Below are 21,557 nucleotides of genomic sequence, written 5' to 3' on the forward strand. Positions count from 1 at the left end.
GCTGAGGGGGCGCCCTGACCGGGAGTCCCCCCTGGTCACATAATAGGTGTTTTTTTTTTAATTTTTTAATTATTTTTTTTTCCCCTAAATTTTTAATTTATTTATTTATTTTTTCTGTTTCGGGGGATTTGTGTCTTGGGTGGTCGCTTGCCCGGCCTTCTGGCCTTAAGACCCTCTCCAATCTTAATAGCATTATAGACACTTAGGGCCTGGGGGGGTGGTTCGTGCACTGCGGCCGCCGCCCTGCTCAGCAGCAGTGTGGTTGCCCCAGGGCCTTACCACCCTTCCATTTTAACGCACCATAGTTCAACACACCAGCAAGTGCACATATACACACACTGACACCCCTGCACACAGTGGGGTCGGCCTGCTAGCGGGGGCGGGATCCGGCATCTTTCCCACTCTGGATGGGCCCTGTGCAGTCCGGTGCCCCTCGGGTGCGAGACCGGCTGGGCCTATGGGGACCTCGCCACTTGCGGCGATGCGCCATACTGGGTCCGTAGGGGGGGGGCATCTGGGTGGCCGGGCCTGCCTTGGGTACCGATCCTCCCGCTGGGTGAAGGGGCTGGGTCCTGTCATGGGGATGAGTCCGGTCTCGCTTGCCCTGGGGGGCCCCCGTCCGGAGAACGGGCTCTGCTGTCTGTTCGCCCCGGGTGGTGTCCCTTCTCCTTGGGGTATCTGCCTCCCTGTCATCTTGCCCTGGCTCCTCGTGGGGCGGGTGCCCTCCGGTCCGGGGGCCTGCTGCTCCGGGCCTCTTCCTGGCCGGCATTGCGGCGGGTGTGCCGTGTCCGGGCCCCCCCGCCCTGGGCTCGTCGCTGGCGTGGGGCGGTTGCGGCCTCGGAGGCCGCACTAATTGGCAGCCTACTTCCAGTGACGTACTTAAACACACCCACTCCCACATTCAGGTACACACACCACCACATCCACACACACACACACACACACACACACACACACACACACGCACACACACAGGAGCAGCAGCTCTAATTGGCTGAGAGCTAAATATCTTCTTATCTTACTGGGTGTAAATGAATCTGTCCATTTTTTAAATGTCGAAATTTAACATTTGGTTTCTATTTTTTCAGATATTATTTCTGTCAAATTCATTTGAATCAACAGAAGAAGAAAATCAGTGTGTCGTTCAAACTTTGTGCGTCTTTGTGTTCAGTTTTTCTGCTGTAGTTGTGCTTTTCTTTTCATTCCAGATGAATTCCACTCAATTTCCTTTTCAAACCTTGTAGTTGTTGAGTGAGCTGCAGCGCCCCCTGGCTACAAGTTTCATACTGTGACTCTGCCGACCGAGGTAAAAAACCAACAAACTCTGACACTTTGCTGAGGTCCTCCTGGAGGAGCTGAAGGTGCAGAACGTTCTCAGGCCTCTCTGAGGAGGAACTTACGGCTGTCGGTCCTCTGCTGCCCCCTGCTGGTCACACAGGCCTCTTACACCTCCGTTTGTCTGTTCAGCACATATTAAATTTTTTAATGGCTCTATAAACGTCACTGATGAGACGATTTTATGATTCCTGCAGTTAAATGTTTTTAATTCCAAATCTGCAAAAACCTTCTGATCAATGAAGACAGAGTTGATTAAAATGATTTCAAAATTGACCCGTTTGAGAAAAGCTGCACTGTGGCATTGTTTGCATGTTGTTTTAGCTCTCAGTTGCTTCATTTCGCATTTTTCTTAAAAGCTTCGTTTAGTGGTCCATTGTGGTCAATGGGACACTGAACATCCGATTTGTGTGCCCGAGTTTTAAGAGGATCAGGTGCAGACATTTTAGCATTTAAATTATTATGGCTTATTAGCATAGGTACGTAGTACCTCACCTGTCCGTTCTTTTTACAGTGCTTCCTGAACACCTCACCGGCACACTCCAGCCGCCTGCAAGCACAAAGCTGCGCAGAGCCTCCTCGTTGTTCTCCTCACCTGGAGGACGCTTGGTGATCAAGACCTGTGGCCCAAAACTCGGTCCTATAAGATAAGTGCAGGAACACTGCCGCTTCGCCCGCACTTGATTGTGCTAGCCGCCCCGTACAGACGGTGGACGGTGCATGTTGCTTCCGTCCCGCCTTGGTTTTACTTGTTGTTTTTCCGTTCTCGTTGTGTTTTTCTTCGTTTGCTTACGTCGCCACTGCTGACCCTCAGACAGCAGATGTTACACTATCAAGTCGCCGGTCCAGCTACAGTGGTGTGCGTGCGTGCATGTATGGGTGTGCGTGGTTGGTGGGAACTTGGTTGGTGTGTGTGTGTGTGTGTGTGTGTGTGTGTGTGTGTGTGTGTGTGTGTGTGTGTGTGTGTGTGTGTGTGTGTGTGTGTGTGTGTGTGTGTAATTGCATTGTTTGTTTGTTTTTCTTGCTATTTCAGTACATGTGACAGATTTTAGGGAACTTTTAGTAACCAACTGTTTATCTTTTCTTTTGTAGTCGCTGAGAGCTGCTGGTGGTGGCGGTGTCCCGGGTGGTGGGCCCCTTCGAGTGCTGTGACCCGGGATTGTGGTTGTTTTCTTCTTTTTTTTTGCACTTCACTTTCTTTGCAGGTGTGTCACGTGTGAGTGGGGTGTTCCTTGTTTTCTTTGGTTCCTCCCCCGTTTGGCCCCCTCATCGGTAAGCCTCAGTTTCTACACCAAGAATAAGGAGCTCAGTAGCTCCGTTTTAAGTGTTGGTCTGTTTGTTCCTTTTATTTTTAAATGTTGAATAAAAGTTGGTTTGATATTTTAAACATTCTGAACCACGTCTCCTACTCCTTCCTCGTAGAACTTACCTGTGTGCCTAATTATTACTTTTGTGTTTAATAGAACTCCCTGGGTGAAATTCCCAGGGTGGCGTTGTCGGTTCCTTTTCATTTTGTTAAATTCCCAATATTAAATCTTGCTTTATCAGATAGCCATAACCACTCTCATCGCCACAGGATATTTGAGTCAACTGAGTCAAACTGTCGTGTCTACTTCCCAGTCTCAATAAAAATGTTCACTACTGCTTTGTGCGAGCTTCTTAAATGGAGGTTTGTCGGGGTTTTTCCCTTTTTAGAAGCAAGCCACATATTTTGTGTCTTTCCACCACAAGACATTGGCTTTTGTCACTCTCTTCGTGGTATTGGGAAAAAGTGGCATATCGGACTTTCCCGCCGCGAGTCGCTCCTCAACATACTGCTGTGAAAGAGGGGTGACGTCACAGAAAGCGAGGTGCATTTAGGTGCTGCTGCGTAAAACTAAACGATTTTCCTGGGCAAATATTCATTTGACAGACGTAAACGAAGTGAAATATGACTTCAATTTAAGTTTGTTTTAGTTTGTTTTTATAAACACACAAAAAAGTTTGAGTTAGTTATCGTTTTTGAAAAAAGTTCTTGACTTCTACTTTAGAGATATTGATGACGAGTTGTTGCATATAAACGGTGTGACTATGTGGTTCGGCAAGCGATGGTGCTGTCTGTACATAGCTTAGCAAACGGCTAGTGCTAGCACCCCCTTTCAATGCCAGAGTGAAAAGATCCACACGGATTGTTATGACCCATGGGTGGGTCTAGGTGCCTCTATGTTTGTGTCTGTGTGTGTGTCTGACAGTGGATGACGCCTTGCAGGTGCGGTCCTGGATGTCGGCTGCTGATTGGACGCGCCACGGCTGAGAAGGAGGAGCAGTCGAGCCAGCCTGACGGTCGTCCCTCCTCCGCTCCCAACTCTGCAGTTAGTCACTTCTGAAATGGTGTTAGAGCACGCAGCCGTAGGTAGTGATGGCCGATCGAGGCTTTGTTGAAGCTTCGACACTTGTTTCAAAAAATGGTTCATTCCTCGAGGCTTCAATGACACAGTGCTCGAGGAGGTCATCTAGTGCTCAATAAAATGAAGGGCAATGGAAACGTGTTCATTGTTTCATAGGTTGTTTGGGATTTGATTCGCCATGCATTCTTTTGGACAACACTACATGCTTGTATGGTTCAATGCTGACACAATAAAATAAAAATGAAAAATAAAGACAATGTCTCTTTTTTGGCACGACTGATTGTAGTACACTATAGCTCTTATACTTAGCCTGACAGTTTGTGCAATGAATTATATTATATCCTAAAACAAGACTAAATAGCCCATAGTTTAAAAATATGTTCAATAGTAAGTGTTCAGTGGGTCAGATGTCAAATGTGATCTATTTAAAATGTAGAATAGATGAGCTAAAAAAACACATATATAATACACATTGATGGGAATTGAACCGTCGCCTCAGTCTTGCAAGTCCAAGATTGTCATAATGTACCACAAACCCAAATCACACTCCTTTTCATCTAAGCTGTTTGAGTTGCGTTAGCACACCGTGATTCCTCATCAACTACAGGCCTACACTTCAAATAATTATGAGAAAAATCCAACGTAAAGAGAGCACTTCCATTAGGAAATAGTCAACATGAAATTTCGTCTTCTACTGACACCTGCTGGTCAAATTGAATAGTTGCAAATATTGTGAACAAGTTGTCATCTAATTCTAATCCTAAACAATATGGCCATTCCAAGTCAAGTATTAAGACAATTAATCAGGTTTGTACTGCTTGATTGAACACATTCATCCCGTTCCAGTGCACTAAAACCCACTTCCCTTCAGGACCGTGTCAGCGAAGCCAAAACTTCCTTGAGTGACGCTGTTTCCCAGCATGCAATGCGAGCTAGCGATTCACAATACTATTTCATCACAAACATGGATGTAAAAAATAAAAAGGGAAAAAGGGAAAAATGAAACTTCAGGAACACCAACCATTGCAATACAAGCAGAACTGGGCCGAAGTTTTATATTATGTACACCATAATACAGCCTTCTGGTGGACAAGCCATACTATTTAATCCGTGTCTTCCTATGTCACTTCCGTGGTTGGAAGCTCATCGGAGAGGTCACGTGCTGGTTGTTCGTCACTCCTCCGGACCCTTGCAGGGGATCTGCAGGGAATCTGATTGAGGTGAGTATATGGAAAATATGGATTAATGTAGTCTGTCGCAACATGAGAAGCTTGCTGGCGAAAATAATGCACTACAAGTAGCTGTCACACTTTTTTTTTGTTTTGTATGAGCATTTAAAAAAAACAACAACATAATAATAATAATATGGATTTTGACCATGTATGTTTTGGAGTGCCCAGTTCTGCTTGTATTGCAATGGTTGGTGTTCCTGAATTTTTATTTTTCCCTTTTTCCTTTTTTTAATTTTTTACATCCATGTTTGTGATGAAATAGTATTGTGAATCGCTAGCTCGCATTGCATGCTGGGAAACAGCGTCACTCAAGGAAGTTTTGGCTTCGCTGACACGGTCCTGAAGGGAAGTGGGTTTTAGTGCACTGGAACGGGATGAATGTGTTCAATCAAGCAGTACAAACCTGATTAATTGTCTTAATACTTGACTTGGAATGGCCATATTGTTTAGGATTAGAATTAGATGACAACTTCTTCACAATATTTGCAACTATTCAATTTGACCAGCAGGTGTCAGTAGAAGACGAAATTTCATGTTGACTATTTCCTAATGGAAGTGCTCTCTTTACGTTGGATTTTTCTCATAATTATTTGAAGTGTAGGCCTGTATCTGCACACAATTTGGAATTCGTCCCAGCGCCCTGAGCTGTAAATTTGGACGGTGTAAAATGAAAATGGCTATCTGCAGCAGAATGAAAGTGAGATTGCATTGTCCAGGTAGGAGGACAGCAGTCAGTCATGTTTCACCTCCAGTCAACACGCAGTTGTTCACATGAAGGTCCAAGAGGCCTACAGACCTACACTGCGTCTGGACGTGTCAGTACAGTTGGATCATTGTCTTTGTTGTGTTGTTTGGTCATTGTGATCCAATGTAATGTGAGAGAAGGACGAGTGCAGTTATATTGGAGTGAGTTTTTTAGAGTGTAATAGAAGTTATAATGCAGAGTCTGTTTTTATGAAATGTTCTATCACCTGGCATCCATCCATCCATCCATCCATCCATCCATCCATCCATCCATCCATCCATCTTCTACTGCCGTATCCGGAGTCAGGTCTCGGGGGCAGCAGCCTCAGCAGAGACCCCCAGACTTCCCTGGACCCAGTCACCTCCTCCAGCTCCTCCAGTGGGACCCAAGGCTTCCCAGTCCAGCCCAGAGACCTGGTCAGCACCACTGTGACTCCCTGAGTCCCTGCTGCTCAGGTGAGGCTTCAAAGATCTGGCTGCACCTGATTGGACGGTCGTGGAGGATCTCCTTGGTCTTCTTGGTCTTCTTGGTCTCCAGCTGTTTGACCTCATGCTCTCTGTTGACCTCCTCTTCTTCACCTTCAGTCACACGTTCACATCTCCTCTCCAGACTGATCTTCTGCTGCTGTAGAAGCTCCTGCAGACCACCAACCTCTGGAGCTGAGAGAAGGTTGGAGAAGAAAACATCAGTGTGACAGTGTGAGCATCATTTTCTGTCCACGACTTGAAGCTGAAAGCATCCAAACTCCATTTTTCAGCTGATGTGGTGAAGCTGCTGTTGTCTGACTGTTTGCTCTAAATGTCCTCCAGTGGATCTTCTGACTGGAGGTCCTGACCACGGTTATAATAGTTAACGAAAACGAACAAAATAACGAAAACTTCAATTGAAAAAAACAATTGTCACGTTGCCAGGGGTTAGGATTTTGGTACCTGCCTCGTTGGGGTTTTGAAGCGAGCAGAGCTGAGACCATAAGGGTGACATAGCAACGTTCAGGACACTGATTGGCCAAAGGCAGTCTTTCACGAAAGACCAAAACCGCCATTTTTAAATGCCTCGCGTGTGGATTTTTACATTAACACGTATTAAAAACTGAAAAGCTTATGAAACTGTACCATGGGTGAACAAAGAACTACAGACGTTTCTGTTCTCTGTGGCCGAAGAAAAAGCACAATGCAGACAGTTGTGCAGAAAGTTTAGTGTTAGCTAAAATATCGGGCACACAGACGTACTTATTATGTATACATTTCTTTCCATTGTAACAGGTCACTACAAGATCGGCAATCCATTACCTAGAATTGGTTTTCCTTAAACTGATGTACAGGATTACTAATCTGACTTTGATGGGCAAATTTGACAACAGAATACAATTATGAAGCACTAAAACACAGGACCACAAAACAATTAAATGCATGATGAAATAATGATATGCTTTGTTAAATAAAATAAAATGGCATTTTCAACTAAGTAATAAAATAGTTGGTGGTGCAGTGGTTAGCGCTGCCGCCTCACAGCAAGAAGGTCGTGGGTTTGATTCCGGGGCCTGGACCTGGGACCTTTCTGTGTGGAGTTTGCATGTTCTCCCTGTGTCTGCGTGGGTTCTGTCCGGGTTCTCCGGCTTCCTCCCACACTCCAAAAACATGCACGGGAGGTCAATTGAACGTTCTAAATTGTCCGTAGGTGTGCATGTGAGTGTGAATGGTTGTTTGTCTCTATGTGGCCCTGCGATGAACTGGCGACTTGTCCAGGGTGTCACCCTGCCTTCGCCCTAAGACAGCTGGGATAGGCTCCAGCAGACCCCCGTGACCCTGAATAGGAATAAGCGGGTATAGAAGATGAATGAATGAAATCTTTATTGAATGAATGACACATTTTATTTCACTCGTGGTTGATGTAATTATTATTTTTTGCTCCATAGCTTTCATGATTCAGCATTACATGTTAAGCGTGATGAATTGCATGAAAAGAGAGAGCACTCGCTGATAAATTAACATGGTGTGCTGTTTAATTCCACGAGGACGACAAAATATTTGCAAATTTGTGTTAGCTACACACATCGACAGGTGCAAGAGCAAGGTAGGAACTTTCAAGATCGTTGAGTTTTTATTTATTTTTTTTTTAGTTCTGCTGAAATAAATAGACCAATCATTTCATTACTTTGTCTGCTTTCCAAAGAGGTTATTCATTAAAAAATATGTGTGGCAGTGCTGTTATGGTCCATAGAGAGTTGCTTCAAAGAATTATCATTTATTATTCAGTGGCACATTGCTCACTTGTTTAATACACAAATAATAGTATATTATTATAATAATACTATTTTATTAATATAATAATAATAATAATAATAATAATAATTATTATTATTATTATTATTATTATTATTATTATTATTATTATTATTTCTAAAATTTCCAAACGACAATCGTCAGTTGTTCCGTACAAAAATACATTGATTTCCATGTTGAATTTTGTACGGTCCGTGAGCGCGCATGTCTGTCAGTGACGGTCTCCACACTGACACAACTGCGCATGCTCTATTATCCCATCAATGCGGAAGTCAAAAAGTTTTTGGGAGCCATGCCCTGGGTGAGCAACTTCATTGAAAGCAATGGGAGGCCATCTGGGGGCTTGCCGCACTGTCACGCAGGTTGTGACGTAGCGGGCCAGCGACGCCGACAGGTATGATGTGAATGATTGACAGCTACCATTCGTTCCTGTTAGCGAGAGGATTAAAAACAAACAGACACCATAATGGCATCAAAAAGGAGTTATCCCAGCGGTGCGGAGAAACGGAAGGAAAAGAAAACTGATCAAGAAAAACTTGCAAAAGGGAAAGGTAAGTTATTTGTTTGTGATGTGGGCTGGAGAGGTGGAGGTGAAACGCTGTTGTCCCCCCCTAAGTTTGTTTATTTGTCCTGCTAGCCAGCTAGCTAGCTAGCTAGCGTCGGATAAATGTTAGCTGGCTGGCTAATATTTGTTCGTCATGAATCAGCGTTTTTGTTTGTTTTATGAAAGTTGACCATATCCTGCCATGTTGGCCTATCCTGCCATGGGAATGACTGATTGACTCCACACCCGTTTATTCACATTCTAACAGGGAGGGCGGGACGGAGGGCATGTTGTAGTTGTTGTTGTAGTCAGTCCCCTGTTATTGTTCAGTTCACATATTTGACTCTTAATGTTATTTTAGCCTTAACTTAGGATGAATTTAGTAGTTTAATTTGTAGTTTAGTTTAGTTAGTTTAGTTAAGTTTAGTTTAGTTTGTATTTTGTAGGCCCTTAATTAGAAATGTGCTACTGTTTTATAATTCAAAGAAATATTTTATGGAAATACTTTATTTGGCATGGTGTTGACTATTTTAGACTGTTGTGGCAGTGGGTCATTTATCTTAGTTTTATTACTTTAACTAGTACAGTGTGTAAAGTAATGCCAAAAACTCTTAAAAATGACAGTTTTGTAATTGTGTAAAAGCTTTAAAGGGACACTGCAACCATAATGTTTAATTTAAAAACAAATGAATTTTTAATTTTCCTATATTACTGCAACATCACTGTAATAATAAAATAGGAAAATGCGCTTCTGATCTGTTTTGCTTGATGATCTAATGAGCTTTGTCTCTGCAGGAGCAATTCTAAAATATGTTGGCGCTCCAGACATTGAGCCAGAGGGATCTCCCGAACATCCTGACCAGGAAGCTCCAGGACCAACACGTTCCTCAGAACCTCCTTCTGTCCAGGTGAATAATGTGTGTTATTCTTAGTAGCTAAGCTGATAAGTGTGGGACGAAACTAAGGCAATTAAGCATTATTTTGATTGTTGGTTTGCTTTTTAGTGTTGCACTTGTTGGTTTGTTGGATTTTCTTATTTAAAGTAAGCATTTTTTTTTTATGAATACTCAATCTGTTGTATTTATTGACATATAGAGGATTCTTTTCCTAGTATTATAGTGTTTGTTTGTTTTTAAATCAGTTTAACTTGCCTGAGTTGCTCAACTGAAGATGTTTAATTTTACCTGTAGCCTGTTTTGCTCACGAGGTGTAATAGATTGTGGAATCTTAGTAGACCTTAGTAGACGCACGCTGCTGAGAGTGGCAGCGATCAGCTCCAATGACCATGGTGCTTGTAAATAAGGCAAATGCGCCATCTAGTGGGATGCAGCATGTTTATTCGTGTTGGAGCAATGACAAGTACGACTAACAAAACAAAAGATGCACAGGGTAAAAAAAAAATAATCATAAAGTCAAGCCCAACAAAGATAACAGATGGGCATAACTGTAACATTACATAGTAATGATTACTAGTACTACCAAAATTTCTATATTTTACTTTTCAACTCCAACTTGAACTATTCATCCCCTTTTTTCAGCAGCCATTAAGACAAAAGGATGACACTTATGCATTGCATCAAACTGTGATGCACAAAATCAATTAAATTAAATCAAAACAATAAATAAAGTGTGCATTAAACAGGGGGCAGTGCAATACAGTACATGACTCAACTGATATAGTGCAGTTAGGCAGTATAGCCTATAACAGCTGTTCAGCATCCATAGTAATCCACAGTCGGTGCCATAATCATCCAGTCAGTGTCATATTCATCCATAGTCAGTATAATATATATGATATCGCGCAGACCCTCGTCCTCCACCACATTAATTGGCCTGCAAGCCGTAGCCACACCCATTTAGCCCCCGCTGTTGAAAGTTGGCGTGTGGTGGACGCGGCCAGTGGTCTCCGTGCCACACCATCCAACGTGGTTTGCTTTACCTCAGAAGGGGGCGGAGGGCTCTCCGCGTCAGCTGTATGCTTCGCAGACAAGTGAAACCTAAGACTGCTCGTACTTAGGTGGAAACTAAATACAGCTTTACAGTAAATGCATATCACTTTTGTCCTGTCAAGACTGCCATCTGGCAGGGTTTTGAAGTGGAACTTTCCATTTACAATTGACGCCTTATCCATGTTAGTCCTTCCTAGTGCTCACCTACGCTCAGTGTCTTTTTCTTTTTTTTGTTGTGCTTACAAGCCGGCTGCAAGCGTGTGACTGTGTGCTGTGAGTCAATTCATTTCCCGTTTCCACAATCTACGGAGCGGCCAAAGGTTCAAAAAGCACCGTGTGCGTTAATCGCGATGAAAAAATTTGAATTATTGCCTTTGGCGCGAAACAACCAGCAAACGCGAATAAGAATGTTGACATTTGGAGAGAGGATGAGACCGGGGCGATGCTTTTTCTTCTAAAAGAGATGGACATATTAAAATAACGCGCAACGGAGACCTTTTCAAAAAGGGTAGCGCAGCAAATGCAGGGCTCCGGCTTTGCGCAGCCCTGAACAAATACGTATTCCTTCGTATTTATATTTCTACCTTTTCGTTCACATTTTTTATAAGTTAGAAGAATTTTAACTTTGTAAATAAAAGCACAGCAAAGAGATGTTTTTCTGATTTGTTTTCATTTCGATAATTTCGCTGTTATTCTGCTGGAAACGGGGTGCAGCGGCACAAGCTTCCTCCACGGTCGGCACTTTAATGAGCGTGTGTATAACTGAAGACACCGTTCCTTTGCAAAACCTGTACACAAACTCTCCCACCAGTCTGCGCAGAACCCGCATCCAACAAGAACGAGAGTTTGGGGTCCGTGGCGACGGCACAAAGCGTAGCATCGAAGACATTGTGTTGTTGTAGCCCTCCAACAGCAAACAATGTTCTTGTCTCATGGTTATCTTTTAAGATAACCATGAGCACAAGAAATAGGGTACAGCTTATCTGCAAAGTAAGTAACACGTACATTATGAACTATCATTCTATATCGTAATGATGTAATATGTCAACCGAAAAAAGCAGCTGACCAGCTGAAAAGGCTCACTCCACCCCCTACTGTTGGGAGGAGGACACGTTCCCGTCAGTAATTCAAATTTCTCAGCTGCATGTATAGGGGGACAAGGTGAGAACTCCGATTGGACGAGAAAACCAAATTATTGCTTAGTCCGATTAAGCTCTGCATGTAAACGCACTGATTACACCTGCGCCAGAGTGCAGAGTGAAAGCAGCTCTTTTAAAAAGAAGCGCAGGCTGGAGTCAGCACTCTGTCCTCTGGCGTGTCCACGCTGAGAACTCTGTCCTTCGCAGTTCTTAGCATTTCGGCTAGCAATCCCAGAGCGGGCTGGGCCATAAGCACAGCCGGAGGAGGAACCCTGGCGGGTGCCCGTTCATCGGGAGGTGGCGCTGTGTGTGCGTGATCGTTGTGCATTCACCGCAGGCCCCCCCCCCCCCCCCTCCTCCTCTGGCGCTCGGCGGGGAGGCTGCCTTGCAGTTGAACACCGGTGCGCCGAGACGGGTACTGGAAGGACGCTGGTCTCAACCCCCTGCCTGGGTGCAGTCGCTCCGTCTTCCTCTGTTTTCTCCATTCCCCTCTGTTACTGTTGCGGCGGCGATGTCCTCGCAATCAATTGCCGCAGCAGTCTAGCCGGATAACAGCGGACAGAACCACAACGCGGACACTTTTCCTTTGATTTTGGTTTATTTGGTTTAGACAATTCAGTTTGTCTGTTTCTTTTGTTAGCGTAACCACTTTCTTTGGTTGGTTTTCTTTTCTTTGTTTTGTTGTGAAATTTTGGTGAAACTTTGGGTTTTCTATTGAGTAGCGATTTTGTTATAGTTTGATTTCCTTTTTTAGTTCATTAATATCTTGTTCCCCAGTGATCGTTACCTTTTTGTTTTGGGTTTTGGTCCTGTGTGTGTGTGTGTGTGTGTGTGTGTGTGTGTGTGTGTGTGTGTGTGTGTGTGTGTGTGTGTGTGTGTGTGTGTGTGTGTGTGTGTGTGCGCGAAGAATAAATAAAAGTTTTCCTTTCGTTCTAACTGTTTAACGCTTGCCTGGGTGTCTCAAGGTATTAGTATGTTAATTTTGTTCTCTTTTCTTTAGGACAGGAGTTGGCGTAGCGTGAATTTTGGTTTGTAGTGATTCCCTTAGCTTTGTTTATTCCCTTTTTTGAGTTTTCTTTGGTTTCTTTGGCCCTGTTCACCTTATTTTCTAATGTTGAACAGTCTTTTTGGTATGGTACTTATTTCCTTGACACTCAGGCAGCTAAACCTGGTCTATTTTAAATTGTTGTCAAATAAAGCTGTTTCATTGGAAGTCCGTCTCGTCCTCTTAAATTTCAAAGCGTAACGAACCTGTGTAGCCCGTGGAATTTTATTATAGTTTATTTCCTGGGGTGCAACTCCCCAGGTGGCGTTGTCAGGCAACCCCCCCCCCCCCCACCACCACCACCCCAATTTTCCATTATACCCACCTTTATACCCACCATCAGAATTGTCTCCACCTCCACCAGACCCTTCCCCTCGCCACATCTAGTCTTTTTTTGATAGGCTGCCCTCGCTATTAACCTCCCTCTCATCACAGCTTTAATTGTGTCCCACAGTATGGTAGTGTCTACTGGACTATCTATGTTCTCCTCCATAGAGCATTTAATCTCTTTCTTAACCTCCTCCAGTGTTTTTGGATTATTTAGCATACCCACATTTAATCTCCAAAGTGTGTTTTTCTTCCTCTTATTTAGACAAATAATAAGGTAATTAATACTGTGTCAGTACAAGTCAGTCGTTCCTATTTTACATTCCTCTATTCTGTATCTGTCTGTAATGTTAATAAAAAAAAATAGTCCTCTGTAACGGGTGGAGGTCCCTCCAAACATCAAACATCCCTAGTTCGGCTAGAGAGACGTTGACAAGTTTCGACAGGCGGGTCTGACTTCTGTTGCCATTAGTTGTGTCGAGTTTAGCTTTTAAATCATGTTGAAATCCCCTGCACATATTAGGATTCCTTCACTTTCCACAGCTATGATCTCAAACAGTGATTTCAAAAAGCACTTGTCCAACCCTGGACCAAAGTAACTGAGTTATCATCCAATTTCCCTTTGACTATTACATATCTCCCTTCTTTGTCATTTATTTTTTTTAACAACTTCAAAACTGATAGAATTAGAGATTAATATTGTGACACCTCTCTTTGGGCCTTTCCTGAACAAGCTAAAAAAAACATTTCTATATCCAAATCTTTTCAGTGTGTCGTGCTCTTGTTGAGAGAGATGTGTTTCCTGTAGATCAGGCATGGCCAAACTACGGCGTGTCTCTGTCCGGCCCGCGTGAAGGCAGTCAAAAATCTAACCTAACTTAGAAATGACACTTGAACCTGCAATGAGTATTTTAGTCGTTCTAAATGAGTCCAACGTTAGAAAAAAAGGAGCGACCCGGACTTCCCACAGTCTCTTTTCTATTAACATGGGAATTCAATTTTAATAATTTGTCAACTAAAAACACCGGTCATACTAGAACATCCCTACCAGCTTTCTTCCCTTTATTCTCTGAATTTAATCAAAGAATCTTTGAAACTCTTGTAGCTTTTCTCTGGCTCGTGTCGCTGCTGATGCGTAGCCCCTCCAGGATCCCTCCTTGCACTGCCACTCCGTCGTAGTGCGGGGCACCGAGTGCCGCAGGCCCCTCCGCACCCGTCCCCACCGCCGTCTTCTCCGCCAGGCCGCGTCTCGCCAATTCCTCCTTGACCTCCTCTGCGCTGTTGTAGGTTCGAGTTCCCGTATCCCAGTGGGTCCTCATCTTGGTGAATGGCGTCTGGAAGCGGATGCCCTTCTCCTTCAGGATTCTTTTAACAGTGTTGTACTCCTTTCTCTTTTGGACCATCTCTGTCGCGTAATCGTGATGGAATGACGGTACTTTATTCCCCAGTTCTATTTTCTTTGTCCATAGCTCTCTCAGGACCCTCTCTTTGGTAGTAAATTCCAGAAAGTTAACAATGATGGGTCTCGGTTGGGCACCGTCCGCTGGCTTCTGTGCAAATGAGCGGTGTGCTCTCTGAATTTGGAAATTAAAACCTGCTGGCAGGTGCAGTTCGCTTTTCAGCAGGTCTTCCACAAACTTGGCCACAGATTCTCCCTCCTCTCCTTCAGTGACTCCATAGATATGTAGGCTGTTTCTCCTCGGCCTGGACTCCAGGTCAGTTAACTTGTCCTGAAGAGCTTTTTGTTCTCTCAGTGATATGACCAGAGCGTCATTAGCTTCCTGTGCCCAACGTTCTAGCTTTTCAATCCGCGACTCAGCCTCGTTGATCTTGCCGGTCTGGAGCTCCTGTTCGGTGATGACTTTCGCAAGTTGTTGATTTATTTCGTCTTTGAAGTCGTCCAAGTCTTTTTCCACGTCGTTCCTCAGTGTTTCTCCAAACGTGCAAAGGACTTCTTTTGATTCCGTTTTTAAATCCCGTATCTCCTTGCTAATAATTTCTATGTCCGAGCCCTTTTTCGCGTCGTTAGTCACGAGGAGTTCGTTTCGCCATCTCCCTCTGTTTCAGAGCAAGCTGGTAGTTCCGCCATATTGTTCCTAAATTTTTGCCGGTAGGGCTCAGGAACAAGCTCATAAGCAGGAAAAATTGCTTCCTTTACAACATCATATTGCAGGCTGTCTTCTAAGAAAAGAGCAGACACCAACTCCTGTGCTTTTCCCACCCGCTTGCATTGGAGAAGGACTGGCCACATGTCTCTTGGCCAGTTGAGTGGCGAAGCTATTCGCTCCAAGGCACTGAATTATGAATTCTGTACCTACCTACAACCCCCCCTTCCGTGGCCCGCCGACTCGATGCAGGTCTGTCATGTGGCCCGTTGCTAAAAAAGTTTGCCCACCCTCTATACAGACAGTGAGTTGGAGCAAGCTCGTAAACACTACTTCCAGATGGCCCGCACTGCCAGTGAGGGGAAATGTGTCATGTTCAAAGAGCTGAGATGCAGGCTGGTGAGAAACACTGTCACCAGCATGATTTCTATCTTGAGAGCCAGTCAGCAAGGAGAGGGGGTCCCCTGGAGCACCACCCACCCAACCCCCGACCCCCCACCACGGCTGCCTACATCAACCAGCAGCCTCAGCTATTGATTGATTACTAGTTAGTTATAGGATGAAGCAGACATTCCTACCAAGGAGGTGTGGTCTAACAGTAAGTTCCTATATTGTGCAATGTGCAGGTGTTGTTTTGTTTTCCAGTTTGTGAGGATTGTTTTCTTAGCGATAGATAAGGAGGTGATCAGCATGCGAGATTCTGCCTTATCTGATGTGATATCCCTGAGGTCCCCTAAGAGACAAAAAGAAGGAGTGGCTGTGATGTTGTAACCAACCTGTGCTGATAGATCATTGCATACTACGTGCCAGAATTTATTTACTGGTGGGCAATGCCGTACAGCGTGTAGGTAATTATCTGGGACATTAACTGTGCAGTGTGAGCAGGTCTGAGAGGCGGTCATGCCCATCTGAAACATCCGCTGTCCAGTGTAGTGGATCCTGTGGAGTACTTTAAAATGTATTAATTGTAGAATAGGTTGTTTTATCAGTGAAAAGGTGTTCAGGCAGATTGTTCGCCAAAAATTAGAGTGAGGCTGGAGAGACAGGTCTCTTTCCCACTTAACAATTGGGATAGAAATCGTGTGTGGGGGGGGGTTAAAATGAGCACAGTGATGGTTCCGCAGCATAAAGTGTATCTTCAGTCGTCGATTGTATGTGTGGGAGTCCCTCGGGTTCAGCCCAGCTGATTTAGTGTTCGGTGAGAGGACCCTCACGTCTGTTAAGGGGTAAGTGGCTTTCCAATGTTAAATGAGTAGAGAATAATGTGTTAGATTACATCATTTTTTTTTTTTTCGTGAATGCTTGCATCGTGCTTGTGAAACTGCTCACAAAACTCTTGTCGCCAGCCAGTCTAAAATGAAGCGGCAGTTTGACAAGAAAGCTGTGGCTCGAGTTTTTGAGACAGGCGACCGAGTGTTGGTATTGTTGCCGTTACCCGGTTCCGGTTTGCAGGCTCGTTTTTCTGGTCCGTATGTCGTGGAGCGCAAACTTTCCGATACAGATTATGTAGTGCACACTCCTGATAGAAAACGATCGTCCCGCGTCTGCCACGTCAAAATGTTGAAAAGTTCCGCCCAGTTCACACTGGACGTGGAAGCGCCGCAAAGCGAAGCGAAGCGCCGAGCGCTTCCATTCAGCGCCCATGTTAATCAATGAGTGCGTTTACATGCAGAGCTTAATCGGACTAAGCAATAATTCGGTTTTCTCGTCCAATCGGAGTTCTCAGCTTGGTCCCCGTATCCATGCAGCTGAGAAATTCAAATTGTTGACGGGAACGTGTCCTCCTCCCAACACTAGGGGGTGGAGTGAGTCTTTTCAGCCAGTCAGCTGCTTTCGGTTGACATATTAAATCTATTATGATATGGAACGATAGTTCATAATGTACGTGTTACTTGCTTTGCAGATAAGGTGTACCCTATTTCTTGTGCTCCTGGTTATTTTAAAAGGCAGACAAGAACGTTGTTTGCTGTTGGAGGGCTACAACAACACTTCGATGCTACGCTTTGTGCCGTCGCTACGGACCCCAAACTCTCGTTCTTGTTGGATTCGGGTGTGTGTGTGTATTCGATTATTATTATGTTGTTTTTTTTAAACGCTCATACAAAACAAAAAAAGTGGAGGGAGAGTAGTCTGAATCGGGTTCTGGAGCATTGCTCTACCTCATCCATCGCACTCATTAGCGTCACATCCACTTGTAGTGCATCATTTCCGCCAGCAAGCTTCTCCTGTTAGACCTTCTCCGAGGTGGTTGGTGGGGTGACGAGCACCCAGCACGTGACCTCTACGACGAGTTTCTACCCACGGAAGTGCCATAGGAAGACATGGATTAAATAGCATGGCTTGTCCACCAGAAGGCTGTATTATGGTGTACATAATATAAAACTTCGGCCCAGTTCTGCTTGTATTGCAATGGTTGCTGTTCCTGAAGTTTCATTTTTCGTCCCTTTTTATTTTTTACATCCATGTTTGTGATGGAATAGTATTGTGAATCGCTAGCTCGCATTGCATGCTGGGAAACAGCGTCACTCAAGGAAGTTTTGGCTTCGCTGACACGGTCCTGAAGGGAAGTGGGTTTTAGTGCACTGGAATGGGATGAATGTGTTCAATCAAGCAGTACAAACCTGATTAATTGTCTTAATACTTCACTTCAAATGGCCATATTGTTTCATTACAACAATTTCATGTTGACTATTTCCTAATGGAAGTGCTCTCTTTACGTTGGATTTTTCTCATAATTATTTGAAGTGTAGGCCTGTATCTGCACACAATTTGGAATTCGTCCCAGCGCCCTGAGCTGTAAATTTGGACGGTGTAAAATGAAAATGGCCATCTGCAGCAGAATGAAAGTGAGATTGCATTGTCCAGGTAGGAGGACAGCAGTCAGTCATGTTTCACCTCCAGTCAACACGCAGTGGTTCACATGAAGGTCCAAGAGGCCTACAGACCTACACTGCGTCTGGACGTGGCAGTACAGTTGGATCATTGTCTTTGTTGTGTTGTTTGGTCATTGTGATCCAATGTAATGTGAGAGAAGGACGAGTGCAGTTATATTGGAGTGAGTTTTTTAGAGTGTAATAGAAGTTATAATGCAGAGTCTGTTTTTATGAAATGTTCTATCACCTGGCATCCATCCATCCATCCATCCATCCATCCATCTTCTACTGCCGTATCCGGAGTCAGGTCTCGGGGGCAGCAGCCTCAGCAGAGACCCCCAGACTTCCCTGGACCCAGTCACCTCCTCCAGCTCCTCCAGTGGGACCCCAAGGCTTCCCGGTCCAGCCCAGAGACCTGGTCAGCACCACTGTGACTCCCTGAGTCCCTGCTGCTCAGGTGAGGCTTCAAAGATCTGGCTGCACCTGATTGGACGGTCGTGGAGGATCTCCTTGGTCTTCTTGGTCTTCTTGGTCTCCAGCTGTTTGACCTCATGCTCTCTGTTGACCTCCTCACTCAGTCCCTCAGTGATGTAGAGCTCAGTGTAGATGCTGTTGAGGAGAGTTTGACTTCCTGCTTCTTCACCTTCAGTCACACGTTCACATCTCCTCTCCAGACTGATCTTCTGCTGCTGTAGAAGCTCCTGCAGACCACCAACCTCTGGAGCTGAGAGAAGGTTGGAGAAGAAAACATCAGTGTGACAGTGTGAGCATCATTTTCTGTCCACGACTTGAAGCTGAAAGCATCCAAACTCCATTTTTCAGCTGATGTGGTGAAGCTGCTGTTGTCTGACTGTTTGCTCTAAATGTCCTCCAGTGGATCTTCTGACTGGAGGTCCTGACCACGGTTATAATAGTTAACGAAAACGAACAAAATAACGAAAACTTCAATTGAAAAAAACAATTGTCACGTTCCCAGGGGTTAGGATTTTGGTACCTGCCTCGTTGGGGTTCGAAGCGAGCAGAGCTGAGACCATAAGGGTGACGTAGCAACGTTCAGGACACTGATTGGCCAAAGGCAGTCTTTCACGAAAGACCAAAACCGCCATTTTTAAATGCCTCGCGTGTGGATTTTTACATTAACACGTATTAAAAACTGAAAAGCTTATGAAACTGTACCATGGTTGAACAAAGAACTACAGACGTTTCTGTTCTCTGTGGCCGAAGAAAAAGCACAATGCAGACAGTTGTGCAGAAAGTTTAGTGTTAGCTAAAATATCGGGCACACAGACGTACTTATTATGTATACATTTCTTTCCATTGTAACAGGTGCTACAAGATCTGCAATCCATTACCTAGAATTGGTTTTCCTTAAACTGATGTACAGGATTACTAATCTGACTTTGATGGGCAAATTTGACAACAGAATACAATTATGAAGCACTAAAACACAGGACCACAAAACAATTAAATGCATGATGAAATAATGATATGCTTTGTTAAATAAAATAAAATGGCATTTTCAACTAAGTAATAAAATAGTCGGTGGTGCAGTGGTTAGCGCTGCCGCCTCACAGCAAGAAGGTCGTGGGTTTGATTCCGGGGCCTGGACCTGGGACCTTTCTGTGTGGAGTTTGCATGTTCTCCCTGTGTCTGCGTGGGTTCTCTCCGGCTTCCTCCCACACTCCAAAAACATGCATGTGAGGTCAATTGAACGTTCTAAATTGTCCGTAGGTGTGCATGTGAGTGTGAATGGTTGTTTGTCTCTATGTGGCCCTGCGATGAACTGGCGACTTGTCCAGGGTGTCACCCTGCCTTCGCCCTAAGACAGCTGGGATAGGCTCCAGCAGACCCCCGTGACCCTGAATAGGAATAAGCGGGTATAGAAGATGAATGAATGAAATCTTTATTGAATGAATGACACATTTTATTTCACTCGTGGTTTATGTAATTAGTATTTTTTGCTCCATAGCTTTCATGATTCAGCATTACATGTTAAGCGTGATGAATTGCATGAAAAGAGAGAGCACTCGCTGATAAATTAACATGGTGTGCTGTTTAATTCCACGAGGACGACAAAATATTTGCAAATTTGTGTTAGCTACACACATCGACAAGTGCAAGAGAAAGGGAGGAACTTTCAGGGAGGAACTTTCAAGATCGTTGAGTTTTTGTTTTTTGTTTTTTTTTTTAGTTCTGATGAAATAAATAGACCAATCATTTCATTCCTTTGTCTGCTTTCCAAAGAGGTTATTAATTAAAAAAATATGTGTGGCAGTGCTGTTATGGTCCATAGAGAGTTGCTTCAAAGAATTATCATTTATTATTCAGTGGCACATTGCTCACTTGTTTAATACACAAATAATAGTATATTATTATAATAATACTATTTTATTAATATAATAATAATAATATTAATAATATTAATAATAATAATAATAATAATAATAATAATAATAATAATAATAATAATAATAATAATCATCATCATCATTATTATTTCTAAAATTTCCAAACAACAATCGTCAGTTGTTCCGTAAAAAATACATTGATTTCCATGTTGAATTTTGTACGGTTCGTGAGCGCGCACGTCTGTCAGTGACGGTCTCCACACTGACACAACTGCGCATGCTCTATTATCTCATCAATGCGAAAGTCAAAAAGTTTTTGGGAGCCATGCGCTGGGTGAGCAACTTCATTGAAAGGAATGGGACGCCATCTTGGACTCTGGGGGCTTGCCGCACTGTCACGCAGGTTGTGACGTAGCGGGCCGGCGACGCACAGGTATGACGTGAATGATTGACAGCTACCATTCGTTCCCGTTAGCGAGAGGATTAAAAACAAACAGACACCATAATGGCATCAAAAAGGAGTTATCCCAGCGGTGCGGAAAAACGGAAGGAAAAGAAAACTGATCAAGAAAAACTTGCAAAGGGGAAAGGTAAGTTATTTGTTTGTGATGTGGGCTGGAGATGTGGAGGTGAAACGCTGTTGTCGCCCCCCCCCCCCCCCCCCCCCCCCCAAGTTTGTTTATTTGTCCTGCTAGCCAGCTAGCTAGCTAGCTAGCGTCGGATAAATGTTAGCTGGCTGGCTAATATTTGTTCGTCATGAATCAGCGTTTTTGTTTGTTTTATGAAAGTTGACCATGTCCTGCCAACTTGGCCTATCCTGCCATGGGAATGACTGATTGACTCCACACCCGTTTATTCACATTCTAACAGGGAGGGAGGGAGTGAAGGAGGGCATTTTGTTGTTGTAGTCAGTCCCCTGTTATCGTTCAGTGGAAGTTGTCTCTCACATATTTGACTCTTAATGTTATTTTAGCCTTAACTTAGGATGAATTTACTAAGCTTAGTTTGTATTTTGTAGGCCCTTCATTAGAAATGTGCTACTGTTTTATAATTCAAAGAAATATTTTATGGAAATACTTTATTTGGCATGGTGTTGACTATTTTAGACTGTTGTGGCAGTGGGTCATTTATCTTAGTTTTATTACTTTAACTAGTACAGTGTGTAAAGTAATGCCAAAAACTCTTTAAAATGACAGTTTTGTAATTGGGTAAAAGCTTTAAGGGGACACTGCAACCATAACGTTTA

This window comes from Nelusetta ayraudi, unplaced genomic scaffold, assembly GCF_046127955.1.
Source record: "Nelusetta ayraudi isolate G7.1 ecotype Tasmania unplaced genomic scaffold, CSIRO-AGI_Nayr_v1 ptg000055l, whole genome shotgun sequence".
NCBI lineage: Eukaryota > Metazoa > Chordata > Actinopteri > Tetraodontiformes > Monacanthidae > Nelusetta > Nelusetta ayraudi.